This window comes from Pseudoliparis swirei, chromosome 7 (genome assembly GCF_029220125.1).
Source record: "Pseudoliparis swirei isolate HS2019 ecotype Mariana Trench chromosome 7, NWPU_hadal_v1, whole genome shotgun sequence".
NCBI classification, from domain to species: domain Eukaryota; kingdom Metazoa; phylum Chordata; class Actinopteri; order Perciformes; family Liparidae; genus Pseudoliparis; species Pseudoliparis swirei.
Window position 1 is genome coordinate 9745710 of NC_079394.1, and position 14186 is coordinate 9759895.

The window sequence follows — 14186 nt, forward strand, 5'->3', positions numbered from 1 at the left end:
GAGCAGAAACAAGATTTGAACCCGAAGGATTTGTCGACCACTTGTGACCTCGACAGGCGGGTTTACAGGAGAGAGTAATCAGATGTAAATGACAGTATAACAGTCAATGAAATAGGTCATTCGGAAAGTGTGAACCACTGCAACCACGAGAGGTCCTTGAGCATGCAGTCATAAATAAGCACTAAATATATTCGGGAGATAGGTTCCAGAGTCTGTGAGAATAGTCGTGGACAGAAAGCCTCCCGGGCTTAAACCGGGAGGCGATAATAAAACCCCTCACCACTTTCTCCTGCACAAAATATTCTGCTTCTAAAAGTGTAGCTGAATTCTGAAACAGTATCATTAAGAATATGGTCTATGTCTGCCATGTGTAAACATCACTTTTTCCATCATATTTAGGACTAGCGTCATATACAGGTTCCTAGAAATGTTTCTGTTCTGTTTCCCCCTGTCCACCCACCACATACCATTAGGCCCCATCCCTGTTCTGGGAGTAACAGTCCACTAACACTAAATGCAGTTAAATAGTCAAGTTTAAATCATTAAGTGAGCACAATATTAACAATATTGCTTAAAGAAAGGTTGAAAGTTGTCTTGAAGTTTGCGTGACCATTCACCTTCCGACCCACCATAAAATAGGGTTCTCAATACTAGATTACCTTCATAGTTTTTGTAGATGGGTTTTATTATTGGGTGTCCATGTCAGGATGGCTGTTGTAGCCAGAGAGAGAGGACCCAAATGCAAACAGCTTTCCAAAGAATCTTTAATCTTAACTAAAAAAAAACAGGTCAAACACTGACACAAACTAAACAGTACGACGCAACACTGGGGAATGAGACAAACAGGGTTTAAATACACAGGGAAGGTGCAGGTGATTGGACACAGGGGAATGAGACACAGGTGGACACAATGAGGGCGGGGCTAGCAATCACACAGGAGGAACCAATCAGGAACAGGGCAGACAATCACAGGGACATGAGATAAGGTAAGATAAGATGATCCTTTATTAGTCCCACAGTGGGGAAATTTCAGGATCACAGCAGCGGGTGCACATTTTTTTAATTTTATTTTAAATTTATTTAACCAGGAAATGCCTCATTGAGATTAAAAATCTCCTTTACAAGAGTGTCCTGGCCAAGACAGCAGCAGCAGCACGTCACACAAAGTTCCATACAATACAACATAAAACAGTGACAGACAACATATAAAACGAAAAACAAAATCACAGCATGAATAAAACCAAAAGTAAGACTCAAGCCAACACAACCCAGCTCACACAGGAGCACATACCTCCGTCATATAAAACATCTACAGCTAGATGAATTTCCCTCCAATATTTTCAATCTATTTTTAAAAACACCTAAGGAGACCGGCTCCCGGAGACCCAGGTCTGTCTGCAGCACATTCCAAGCCGCAGGAGCAGCAAACTTAAAACCTCTTTTCCCCATTTCCAAACGGACGTGAGGGACGGAGAGGAGAGCAAGAGGAGGCCTTGAGCAGAGGTCACAGAGCGAAGATGGTAGCTTCCAGGGTTTTTCAGCTGAATTAGCGTCCAAAGATACGATGGAAGTACGTGGAGAATAGCCTTATAAATAAGGACATGCCAATGATTTTGTCTCCGGATGGACAGAGGAGTCCAACCAACCCTTGCATACAGGGAGCAATGGTGAGTCAGAGCCTTAAGATTAGTGATGAACCTCAATGCTCCATGGTAGACAGTATCTAAGGAGTGGAGACATTGAGAAGATGCATGCATATATAAGACATCACCATAATCAATCACAGGCATAAAAGTAGCAGCAACAAGTCTCTTTTTAGCATTAAAAGAAAAGCAAGACTTATTTCGGAAATAGAAACCCAGCCTCACTTTCAACTTCTTCACAAGTTGCTGAATGTGAGGTTTAAAAGAGAGAGTCATCAATCAAGAATCCCAGGTATTTATATGATGATACAGACTCAATCACATTGCCCTGAAATGAAATCATAGCTGGAAGGTTTAATGGCTTTGTTTTTGAGTTTGTAAACATCAACTTCGTTTTATCAGGATTCAACAATAATTTCAACTCATTAAAAGAGTGTTGCACAGTATCGAAGGCTGTTTGTAAGTGTAAGAGAGCCTGATGCTGTGTAGGAGCAGAGCAGTAAATGACAGTATCGTCTGCATAAAAGTGAAAATTGGCATTTGGCACATTTTCACCGATACTGTTAATATAAATTGTGAATAAAAGTGGTCCAAGGACTGAACCCTGTGGCACACCTTTTATTATATCAAGAGAACTCGAGGTGATGCCTTCAGCCTGTACACACTGTGATCGGTTTGATAAATAATTTTCAAACCAACAGACAGTATGTTTTGACAGTCCAATAGTAAGAAGTCTCTGCTTCATTACTGCATGATCGACAGTGTCGAAAGCCTTGGACAAATCAATAAAAAGGGCTGCACAGTGTTGTTTATTGTCCAAAGATTCAATAAAATCATTTACTACCTTTAACGCTGCTGTGGTTGTACTATTTTTTTCTAAAACCTGATTGATAGACAGATAAAATATTGTTTATGATTAAAAACTCCTTAAGTTGCTCACTCACAAGGGATTCTAGTGTCTTAGCTAAAACAGACAGTTTGGAGATAGGCCTGTAATTATTTAAAAGTGTGGGGTCTCCTCCTTTTAACAGGGGGAGAACAAAGGCAGACTTCCATATAAGAATTTCGTTTGAAAGTAAGGAAAGATTAAAATATATGTTAAAGGGTGCAATAAAATCAGCAGCTAACTTTAAAAAATATGGTTCTAGGTTATCCGGACCTGCCGGTTTTCTTGTGTCTAAAAGTTTAAGGGCTTTGTGCACTTCAGTAACAGTAACAGGCTTAAAACTGAAAGACTCACCAACAGTTTCCTGTCGACCCAAACAAGCAGAGGATTTCTCATGTGGATGGTTTAGAGTGTCAAACAGGGAACCAGAGGCAATGAAGTGCTCATTAAAACAGTCCAGCATGATGGCCTTGTCAGAGATGTCATTAGAGTCCTTGACAATGCAAGCGGAAGCTCAATACCATTTCTACTTCCAGATAAAGATTTTATTGTCCTCCAAAACAGTCTTGGATTGTTGAGGTTGTTTGACGTTTCACTTAAAAAATGCTCAGCTTTAGCTTTTTTAATTGCAACTGTACAAGCATTGCGCAGTTGCCTAAAAAGCAGCCAATCTGACTCCAGACCAGAACCCCTTGCCTTGGCCCAAGCCACATTCCGCTCATGTAGCATCTTGGATAAATCTGAACTGAACCATGGAGTATCACGGCCTTTTATCCTGCACTCTTTGAAAGGAGCATGCTTGTCAATAATTCCAATAAAACCATCATAAAAGAATTTCCATGCACTTTCAACATCACCAATGAGGTTAATTCGTTCCCAGTCAGAGAAAAAGAGATCATGAAGAAACCCTTGTTCCACAAAATGATTCATATTTCGCTTTATGATGATACGTGGCTTAGTTTTGGGAATTTTTGTACATCTAACTGTGGCAATAACACAATGATCGCTAATGTCATTTGCGAAAATACTGGCAGGAGAATATTTATGGGGGACATTAGTTATAATAAGATCGATCAAAGAAGATCTTTCAGGACATTTAAGATTCGGTCTAGTGGGCATGTCAACAATCTGGAAAAGATTTAGTGAATCACATTGTGCCCTAAAATGATCAGACACTGGTTTTAACCAGTTCCAATTGAAGTCACCAATCAAAACGATTTCATTAAAATGTAATCCTGATATGAGTTGCATTAAAGAGGGAAGAGCTTCACTGACTGCTGATGGTGTCCTATAGCAACCAACAACAGTAATATGAAGCCTTTTAGATACCTCGAGATCAAGAGCCAACATTTCAAATTGTTTGCTCACTGATTTAGAGAGTAGCACCTTTACATGAAACTTACTTTTTATAAAAATAGCAATTCCACCTCCCCTATTAGGTCGATCAGTTCTATAAACAGTATACCCATCAATATTGACATCCTTGTCCATAACAGATTTACTCAACCAAGATTCAGATATAACAATAACATCTGCATCAGTTGAGCTTGCCCAAATGCGGATAATATCAAGTTTGGCAATTAAGCTGCGTACATTCAAATGAATAAAACCTAGACCAGCCCTTGCTTTAAAATCAGCAGGAGTGTTAAAACATGAAGCTTCCTTGCTATTACATTGTGTAATATCAACAGGGCCAGGATTAGGCTGGACATTTTCTGAAATCAATAATAACAGAACAATCAAGAATCTCTGCTTTGTCAAATTGCCAGGCACCTCCTCACTTGATTTTTTCAAGTTAACAAAATCAACGAGTGAGACGTCAGAGCATTTAAAACATCTTTTCAGCACAGAAAGGCAGAGAAGACGGACCAACTTCACTGAATCAGAAAAGTCCGCCTGAAAGTGTCTCGGCTTCTGCCCGATGGATTCATAGGGAAACGCGCTGGTACCCGCGCAGGGCATTATCACTGGAGAGTGCACCTTCCTCGGTACACTCCCCCAACGAGTGCCGCTTTGCTCAAAGTTCCAGAGAAGCAGTGCTAGAAGCAAGACTTTCATTGTCAGTGCTGAAGTTCAGTTCCCAAAACTAAAATACGGCTTTTCGACACACCTGAAACACAGGATCGCTGCAAAGGCAGCGCAGCAGGCCGGCTGAAGCAGGCAGCAGGCGCAGCAGGCACACCAGGAGCAGGTAGCTGTGCAGGTAGCAGCAGACCGCTCACAGGCTGGCGGAAACGCAGGTCGAAACGAAGCGATAGACCCAGCAGCAGCACCGGAGGCAGCGCAGCAGGCAGGCCGGCTGAAGCAGGCAGCAAGCACACCAGGAGCAGGTAGCAGTGCAGGGGAAACGCAGGTCGAAACAAAGCGATAGACCCAGCAGCAGGCACGGGAGGCAGCCAGCAGTCAGGCAGGTGAGCGTCCGGGTGGGTGAGCGGAGCCGAGTCGGGCAACAAAGGCTCACACGGAAAACTCACGATGCAAAATTGACGTAATTTCTATGTTTTTTGCTCATTTCACGATGCTTATAACTCTAGTGAAATCAGACAGTGTAGTATTTAGGGCTCTCAGACCATAAAACACAGTAAAAACAACACTCAATTACAGGACAAACAGACAGGTAAACGCTTGTGCCGCCATCTTGGAATGACCCACTCAGATTGCACATTAGAGCAATAATAAAAATAAAAGATAAAAATAACACACTAACAATACTAATACTAAATCTACAAAGGAAACAAAATCTATACACAAGGCAGTGACCAAAGTAAATTTCCAGCAGCTTAAAGTGTCCAGGAAAATATGAATGCATAATAAACTAGAATGGGCACTCGGTAGAGCGCATACCTTCGCATATCACAAGATCGGGCATTGAATTATGAACATGTTGGCATTAGTTGCATGCCAATTGGATAAAAATTGACCGTGCTATGGTAAAAAGAAGATGTTGACCTTTCCATGACCTTGACATTGACCTTTGACCCCAACATCTAATCAAATGGTCCCCGGATAATAACCAATCATCCCACCAAATTTCATGCGATTCGGTTTAAAACTTTTTTTGTTATGCGAGGAACACGCATACAAATAAATAAATACACGGCGATCAAAACATAACCTTCCGCATTTTCAATGCGAAGGTAATAAAATAAATGCTGGGAAACAGAGGACACGAGACAGGGACTTCAAAATAAGACAGGAAAACTCCGGACCATGACAGTCCACGATGAAAAAAATAATCAAAATGTACTTAATAGTGTTGTTTTAGGGCTGAAGGATGCAAACAAATACAACAATGTGTGTCAATTTCATTTTGTGATTATTGCCCGAGTTGATGTGAGCATGTGTTGTCTATACACGTGGCACACAGGACATGTTAGAAAATACGGGTAAGTGAAAGGGTTACAGAAAAAGGATCAGTCTCATTTTTCCATAATGTTGTGCAAACGTGGTGAAAGAAAAACTCCTACAAGCACAATAACCATCAGATGGCAATGCAATGGAATAGGAGCAATACATCAGAGTGTGGCGTACAGACGTGGAGTTTGAACAAAGGCAAACAACAGCAACATGTTTCAAGAGACAGCTGATATGTCTCCATGCCGATCCATAATGGCTAACATGCTTTGCCAGACTAGCCGGTGTACGATATTGCAGCTGTACATGGAAACCTGTAAAATGATAGAAAGCATGACTAAAAAAAACAGACAGATTGGGAATGGTGATGATTTGTTGGGAAGATGGCAGAGATCTGTGAGGACGATACAGACACAGATTGTAATTCAGTGATTATTCATACTGAGTGGAAAAAAGGGATTTTTTTATTTGCACCGTGCCACAGTATTTGGGTAAATATGTGTACATTTACAGTATGAAAAAAATGTTTCCTAATGAATATGCTTGGTCTCCAATAACACATTACAAAACTATTAGTTAGTCAGCAGTGAGGGATGTGTCACATTGCTGGTTCTGTACTTGGCTCTTTCTGATTGGACTTTGTCCCACACAAGTTGGTTGTATAAATTGACACTTGCCACGCTTGTGTCTTGAACCATGTCGATACAACACGGTGACCTTTCCAACACTCTCCACCTTGCAGTTATTGTTAAATGTCAAAGACATTTCGGGCAACGTGTCTCGCCCCGAGAAAGGAACAATAAATAGTTATGAGGTTACGTTTTTTCATATTAACATAATGTGAAAAAGACCAACACATTAACAATGACACAAGCATGGCACACAAGACAATATTGCCCCTTAATTACGCTAATCTTCAAATGTAAATGTCCCAAGTCTGAGGGTGTTCCACACATTTACCTGCATATGTTGTACAGTGTAATCTGCAGTGAAAAGGCAACACATCCTCCCTCACATTGTTCTTAGACAACAACTTCAAAGAGGGATTTTAAAAGTAAATATGGAAAGCAATATAAAGGACTATTCATTATAATGTGTTGTGTATTTTATTCAGTCAATCATTGCAATACAATACAATATTTTTGTATATAATATACAAAGGTAGAAGCAAAAATGCTTGTATATTCCTATCCTAAATCATTATTATCAAATAAATCAGATAATTATTATAAAATAAAGAAAATTAAAAAAGAAAAGAAAATTACAGAAATGTGTATACAGTATATATACAGGACTGTCTCAGAATATTAGAATATTGTGATGAAGTTCTTTATTTTCTGTAATGCAATTCAAAAAACAAAAATGTCATGCATTCTGGATTCATTACAAATCAACTGAAATATTGCAAGCCTTTTATTCTTTTAATATTGCTGATTATGGCTTACAGCTTAAGAAAACTCAAATATCCTATCTCTAAATATTAGAATATCATGAAAAAGTATACTAGTAGGGTATTAAACAAATCACTTGAATTGTCTAATTAACTCGAAACACCTGCAAGGGTTTCCTGAGCCTTGACAAACACTCAGCTGTTATAAATCTTTTTTTTACTTGGTCTGAGGAAATATTAAAATTTTATGAGATAGGATTTTAGAGTTTTCTTAAGCTGTAAGCCATAATCAGCAATATTAAAAGAATAAAAGGCTTGCAATATTTCAGTTGATTTGTAATGAATCCAGAATGCATGACATTTTTGTTTTTTAAATTGCATTACAGAAAATAAAGAACTTTATCACAATATTCTAATTTTCTGAGACAGTCCTGTATATTATATATATATCATCGTACCGCCATGTTGCGCGTGATCCTCTCAGGTGCGGTCAACGTGAACAATTACTTCTGGTACTTTCCACTCAACAACATGGACAACGATGTATTGCACTGAATGCATTTCTTTAATAGTGAGATCCATAATTTAGTTTTAAATCATGGCGGTCCAATGAAGCATTACACTGAATGAGTTATTCATTTATTTATATATACTAAACAGCAGCCTAGCCGGCTCCAATTCATCGTAAGATCGATAATCAACCAAAAAAAATAAAGATTTTATTACAAATATTATTTCGTATTGCACGCACCAGGATCAGATTATTTTCTTTCAAAGAGATGTTGAGTTATTTAGATGTTGGTGACGCGTTTCGATTTCGCTTAGTGAACTTACTTATTTTAGGCCCAATCATGACGCTTTTCCAATAAATGAATAAGTGATTTTTGAGAATGTCGTCACCAAATATGGAGGAGACTTAAAGCAAGTCAAGCTTAAACAAGCCTCAAGACCAGGGGTGCTCACACTTTTTCAGCACGCGAGCTACTTATAAAATGACCAAGTCAAAATGATCTACCTACGGGGGGGGGGGGGGGGGGTGCAAGTGACTTTTTTTTGCTCCGTCCCAATGAGACGGAGAGCCGAGAAGTATTAACGTGACACGTAGAGACAGAAATGACATGCGATCAACAACAGACGGCTGTTTAGTTTAATAAAAGAACAAAGACGTGCTATAGAGAACATTTCTGGGGGGCGGGACAATTGTTTTTAATGTCATGCGATCTACCATACTACGCCGCGATCGACTGGTAGGTCGCCGCGATCGACGTATTGAGCACCCCTGCTCAAGACAATCACCTACAGCTTAATGACCAGTGAGGCACGTTGGGGGAAAAGTAGGGGGGCTTGCCTCCCTGCTATCCAGAAGCCTCTCTAGGCTCAGAAGGATGTTTACCAACACTGTGCTTACATCCGATGTAAGCACAGTGTTGGTGATATGTTAAGAATATAATCAGGTTGGTAAACATCAGATGGGAAATTAAAGCACGACTGTACATTTTGGGACCTGTGACATCTTGCAGTGCAATCTGCTCAGAAAAATCCTTCAAAATTAATTTGTAAGGCTCAAAGGTCAGCCATTATCCTACTTCAGGAGGTGTTTATGGAAAATGGAGGATGACGTCAAGCCGCTGAAGGCTAAACAAGCCTTGTGCCGGCAGAGAGCAACACCGATGACATCAGCTGGATGACCTGCAAGTCTTGTTGCAGGTCACGCTGGTGTCAGCTGCCTCCAGGACGAGGATGCGTGGGACGAGAGGGCTGGTCAGGAAAAGGAGCGATTAGCAATGTTCTGCCAGCATAGCAGATGTCGAAGGGAAGCATTGACCTCTGTTTAACACAGAGCTGTAGAAATGTGGCACAAAGTTTCAAGTTAAGTGTGAGAAGCCACTTTAAAAACATACACTGCATATGTGTTTGGACATGTTACATGTAGTTCTCAAGCCTCATAGTCACTTCCACCTCAAAAGTCTAATAAGTAGTCTTATTAGATCTGACATTGTGACCTCTTTGTCACACTTCCCACACGTCGGAATTGAAGCTTGTGAACTGTGAAGTTAATTAGCGGTGCATCGTGCTCCTGTCTGTGGTGGCATGCACTCTATTACGATCCGTTGGGTCGACATTTGCATTGTACTTCCAATACACGTTCCTTTATAGAAGCCAGTCACTAATCACACATTTAGCTCAAGGAGGCTTGATCAGGTCTAATAGTCCTCCATTGCAGATACATACGTGCCAGGTAAATAAAGGAAACAATAAACAATCAATACAAACTATAAATATGCGAATATGGTGGCGGTGGGGTAAATGTCCAGTTCCTGTTATTTTGTCCATTGTTAATGAACCATTGTCAACATTTCTTGTAGGCTGATTTTTTATTTTGCAGTTTCACCCCCCCCTTTTGCTTTCCTAGGGAGCATTTCCCCAGCCTGAGCGTGGTGACAGCACCGAATAGTTTCAGTCAGAGGAAATACTTCCCTTTTTTCCTGCTCTTCACTGAAATAACAAAATATGATGAAGGACCTCAACACTTTTCTTCTGGCCGTCTGGGTGGAAAGGGAGGCTGCGACTCGGTCTTATTTGCAGCAAGGCTGTGTCTGGGCTCCTGCCGGGGACTCTGAAATATTCATGGTATAAATATTGCAACGCGCTGCGTATAAGAAAAGCACTGGTCTTTATTAACGAGGTGACTGAAGGATGCATTGATCAAGCTTTCTGTTTTATCCCATGAAGATTTTCTCTTTTGCCACTTCTCTCTTTGTCTCTCTCTCTCACACACACTGTGACTCTCTCTTTAATACACACATATCATGGCTCTCACACAAGATGTGTCCCTCTAGAAGTACTTGCTGCTTTGCTCGTCGCCTTTTTATTAGTGGATGACCCTCTCTCTCCCGGCCTCTTCATGCGTGTCTCGCCGCTCCATGTTTCCTCTCTCGGCTGCGGCGGCGGCGGCGACATCGGCCTGGTTTTACCAGCAGCCTAATTACCCAGCCTGTCTTGAGAGAGGAAACTTTTTTGAGAGCCCTTAACATCAGAGTCCAGTGACACAGAGAGAACGAGACACGCATGATGAGGATGGGTGTGCTGTTAAGGATGTCTGAAAACTCCTTTTACCGCGGTAGTGATCAAAATGAGGGTGAACTATGACCTCCACTCTGTGAAAATCACAGGCTTGCCCTTCAAAGTGTGATCTCGCACTGGAAGATAAAATCACTCATTTTGTTATGCCTAATGCATGTTTTACTTATAGCTTCTCGCATAAAAAAAGTGTTGAATAAAAGTGAAATACCTAATAGTATTTCTTAGTTTTAACAGATGACTTATAACCATCATTAAGAAGGCAATAGCCTCGTTATCGCAGCTTGAATTCTCCATCTCAAACAGTATACCCTGCATGGCTGTTGTATTGTAAGGTAGTGCGGGGTGAAATACATTATTTAAAGCACATAAAAGCCCCATTATAATTGCTTGAAATTGCAGCATTTAGATGTCGGAGCTCGGTGAACTGCACTTACTGCTGTACACATTCATAGTTGAATCAATGTGTACCGAAAGAAAAGATACTGATTAAATTAAAAAGAAAGATGTCGCCTTCAAATGCTTCAGTCGATGCAAACCTGCAATATCAAGCATGATTTCACCAGCGATGGAAAGTAACTAAGTACAGTGAATTAATTAAATAGTTGTTAAGATGGGAGAGTTTTTTTTTCTGTTCCCACCATAAAACAGCTCTCCCTTTAAGATAAAAGAAGAAGAAGTCCGAACTCTCTTTTCTCTTTTACACGCCACGTCGACTGCACGTCGATGTTTAAGTCCTACAAGCCAGATCTCTCCATCGCAGCACTGCCGGTTACGCCTCTTCTCTGGCTTTGTGTTCCGGACTCCATGACCACGGATCCTCCATCTAATGTGCCATGCAGCTCCGACCTGCGATGCACCAACGTGCTGAAGATTTATTTCAGCAATAATTGAGGGCAATACACTCTAAAAGAAAAGGCCTTAAAATGAAAGACAATTTGGAAGTGACAAAGCTGCTTTAATAACCCCCGCAGTTACAAAGCGGGGTGATAATATGACTCAGCATCTTGCTGAGAAGATGGAGACGAGGGAGAGAGATTCAAGCCGAATCTCAACAAAGAAAACGACGGGGTTTCACAGATATCAGAGAAAGCCGAACCAACTGCCATAAAGCGAGAGGTGGAAGAACAAACTACTGCCATCCAAATGCAGACGTCCACAGATCAGCTTGACTCCCCATCTGACCATCAGAACCATCAAGTTCCACAGGACAAATACATTTAAGTTACATGATGAAATAATCTTGATAGAAATATCTTAAAACCTAAAGATCTAAATTACATTTTTAATTAAACTAATTTAAAAGGTTCTTCAAAATCTTCCGCAGTGCTTGTCAAACTCTGTTTGGAGCCACATTGAAGGTCAATCGACAGATTTAATTTAATTGAAAGACATTTATTAATTACATGAGTCACTGAGTTTATCTGTTCGTAATCCTTTTCATTTAGTTGTGGTTTATTATTATTAATTGAACTAGTCATCCTATTATTTATTAATTCACTTCATTTTGTTTCATTTATTGTTTTTCATTTATTTTCTGTTTAGTTGTGGAGGTTTTTTTTAACTCCCATTTATAAATAACTTAATCGTTTGATTTATGTGTATATGGAATAATAGCTCCCTGTACAACCCTGAGATTAAGATTGAATTAATTCATATAAAATGTTGAAGTTCTTCCTCTTTTAAAAAATTGTCTGGCATCGAAAATTAATTCGTTAAATTAATGGTGTCTTATGACATAAGCTGAGCTACCATCGTTATTTTATAAACATGTATGGATTTATTGATCACAATTGAATCATTTATAATCGTTACATATCTTAGTATTATTTGATAATACTTTATTAAATCTGCTAGCAGCATCAATGCTACAGAGTTGAAAACAAGAGAGCTGTCTTTGGGAAAGCAAGTCTTTATTTTTCAAAACATGCCAATTAGAGACTTTGTAGAGCAGAAAGAAAAGACTTTAGAAAAATCGATCACATTGAATGTCGTGGAAAGAACTGCTGGAGTGCAATCACCAATGGCCAGGAATCCAAGGTAGATAACAGCAATCGATGAAAGAAAAATAATGTCATCATTGGAAGAGGTTTTAATACAAAAGAAGCACAAAGAAACCACAACAGGTTGCAAGCTTTTCATCAGCAGCAAGAAGAGAGCCGTTTACAACTGGAGACTGAAACAGCCGAGCTCATCTTCTCACCTGTGAAGCGTGTGGGAAGCCGAGTCATTACTGCAGCACGCATGGCTGCTTCTGGACCGGACTCACCGGGTTCCACTGATGTTCCTGATAATGGCCGCCAAATGAACTCTGAAGCATACAGGAAGATCGTGTCTGCGCTGTCACATACAATGAATGAATCCATTGGAGAGAAAAAAGTGGGCAATGTGGGGAAATCAATTTAATGATAATTCAAAGATTCATTTAGTAAATGGCTCTCCTAATAATCTAAACCAACGCTCAGTCAGATATGTAACGCTATCACAGTACATTGGCTTTCGGATAGATATTTTATTGAATTGTTATCGGTCATGGAATTTTTTTTTTTTTTAACGATGTCGTCTATAAGCCTACTCGCTATGCTATCGTGCCTACTTAAGTCAAACTTCTTTGGGGAAGCACATGACTTGATCTCTCTCACTGTTTTGTCATTGATGGGTGCACTTTTTCACTAGTGGCCCGTCCTGCGTGGTGGGTATTTCCTGAGGGAACCATCTTGGGTTAGGCTAAGTAGCTCTGACTCATCTCCACATGACTGAATCAGGGCAAGCAGCAGGTGGTTCATGCTTCTCCCATTTTAGTAACTTCAGAAGAAGTTTATTCTGATAGAAGTGTTAGAGCAAAGTGCTTGACACAGACATTTGCCGATTGAGTGCTGCTCAATCCCGATCTCTTTTTTTGCAGATGCAAATGCAGATACAAAAGTATGTTGACTGGTGCAGTTAAATTATTGAATATATAAAAGGTTTAGAAAGTCCAGGATGCCTGCTGTTTTATTTTATTCTATTGTATTGAATATTTATAAAAACATTTCTTGCTACCCCTGGGGATGAATGAAGTAAAATCTAATCTAATGCATGCATGCAACAGGAAAACAAAAGTCCACGCTAGACGAAGAAAACAAAAACTAACCAAAGAACAGGTGACAACTATAATCACAAAGGAGGGAAAATACAAAAATGCAGGAAGCTAAACCCGACATGACACATTGGAAGAGTGAAGTTAAAAAACAATACAGAAAACAGACTATGAAAAATCGCAAGACCATAACCAGCTTCTTTTTTTTAAAGTAAATAATAATAGGACCACATCAGAAATGTGGTCCTAATGTTATATCTCGAGGGGCTATCCTTCAATAAATGCATGCATTAGGGTTATATTCCATTCAAACACAAAGATTATAAAACAAGACAGTTGGGCTATTGCTCAACACCTAAAACAATTAGAGACAACTAAATTAGCACAACTTTAAAAACAAAATTAAAAAAATAATAACACAGAAAAAAAGAAGCCCTCAGCAGCCACCACTTTAAAGATGGCTTGCAATTGGGCCATGGCGCAAATTCACCGAGTCAAAATTCAATAAAGTTGCACTTCACTTTCATCGACCTTAATCTCTGACTGCAGCCATTCCATTGTCATGACAATATTTCAGCATTATAAATCCTTCTGGACCAGACTCTAATCAAAAGCAACAGTTTCTACTCCAAGGGCCTCTTCCAAGCACCAGTTTGTTGTATCTATACATTCAGTATGTCGATGGTGTTGCTGTAAAAGTGAAACTTTTTCGAACAAAAATGTGGAACTTTTAATTTGTTTTTCAAATGTGCA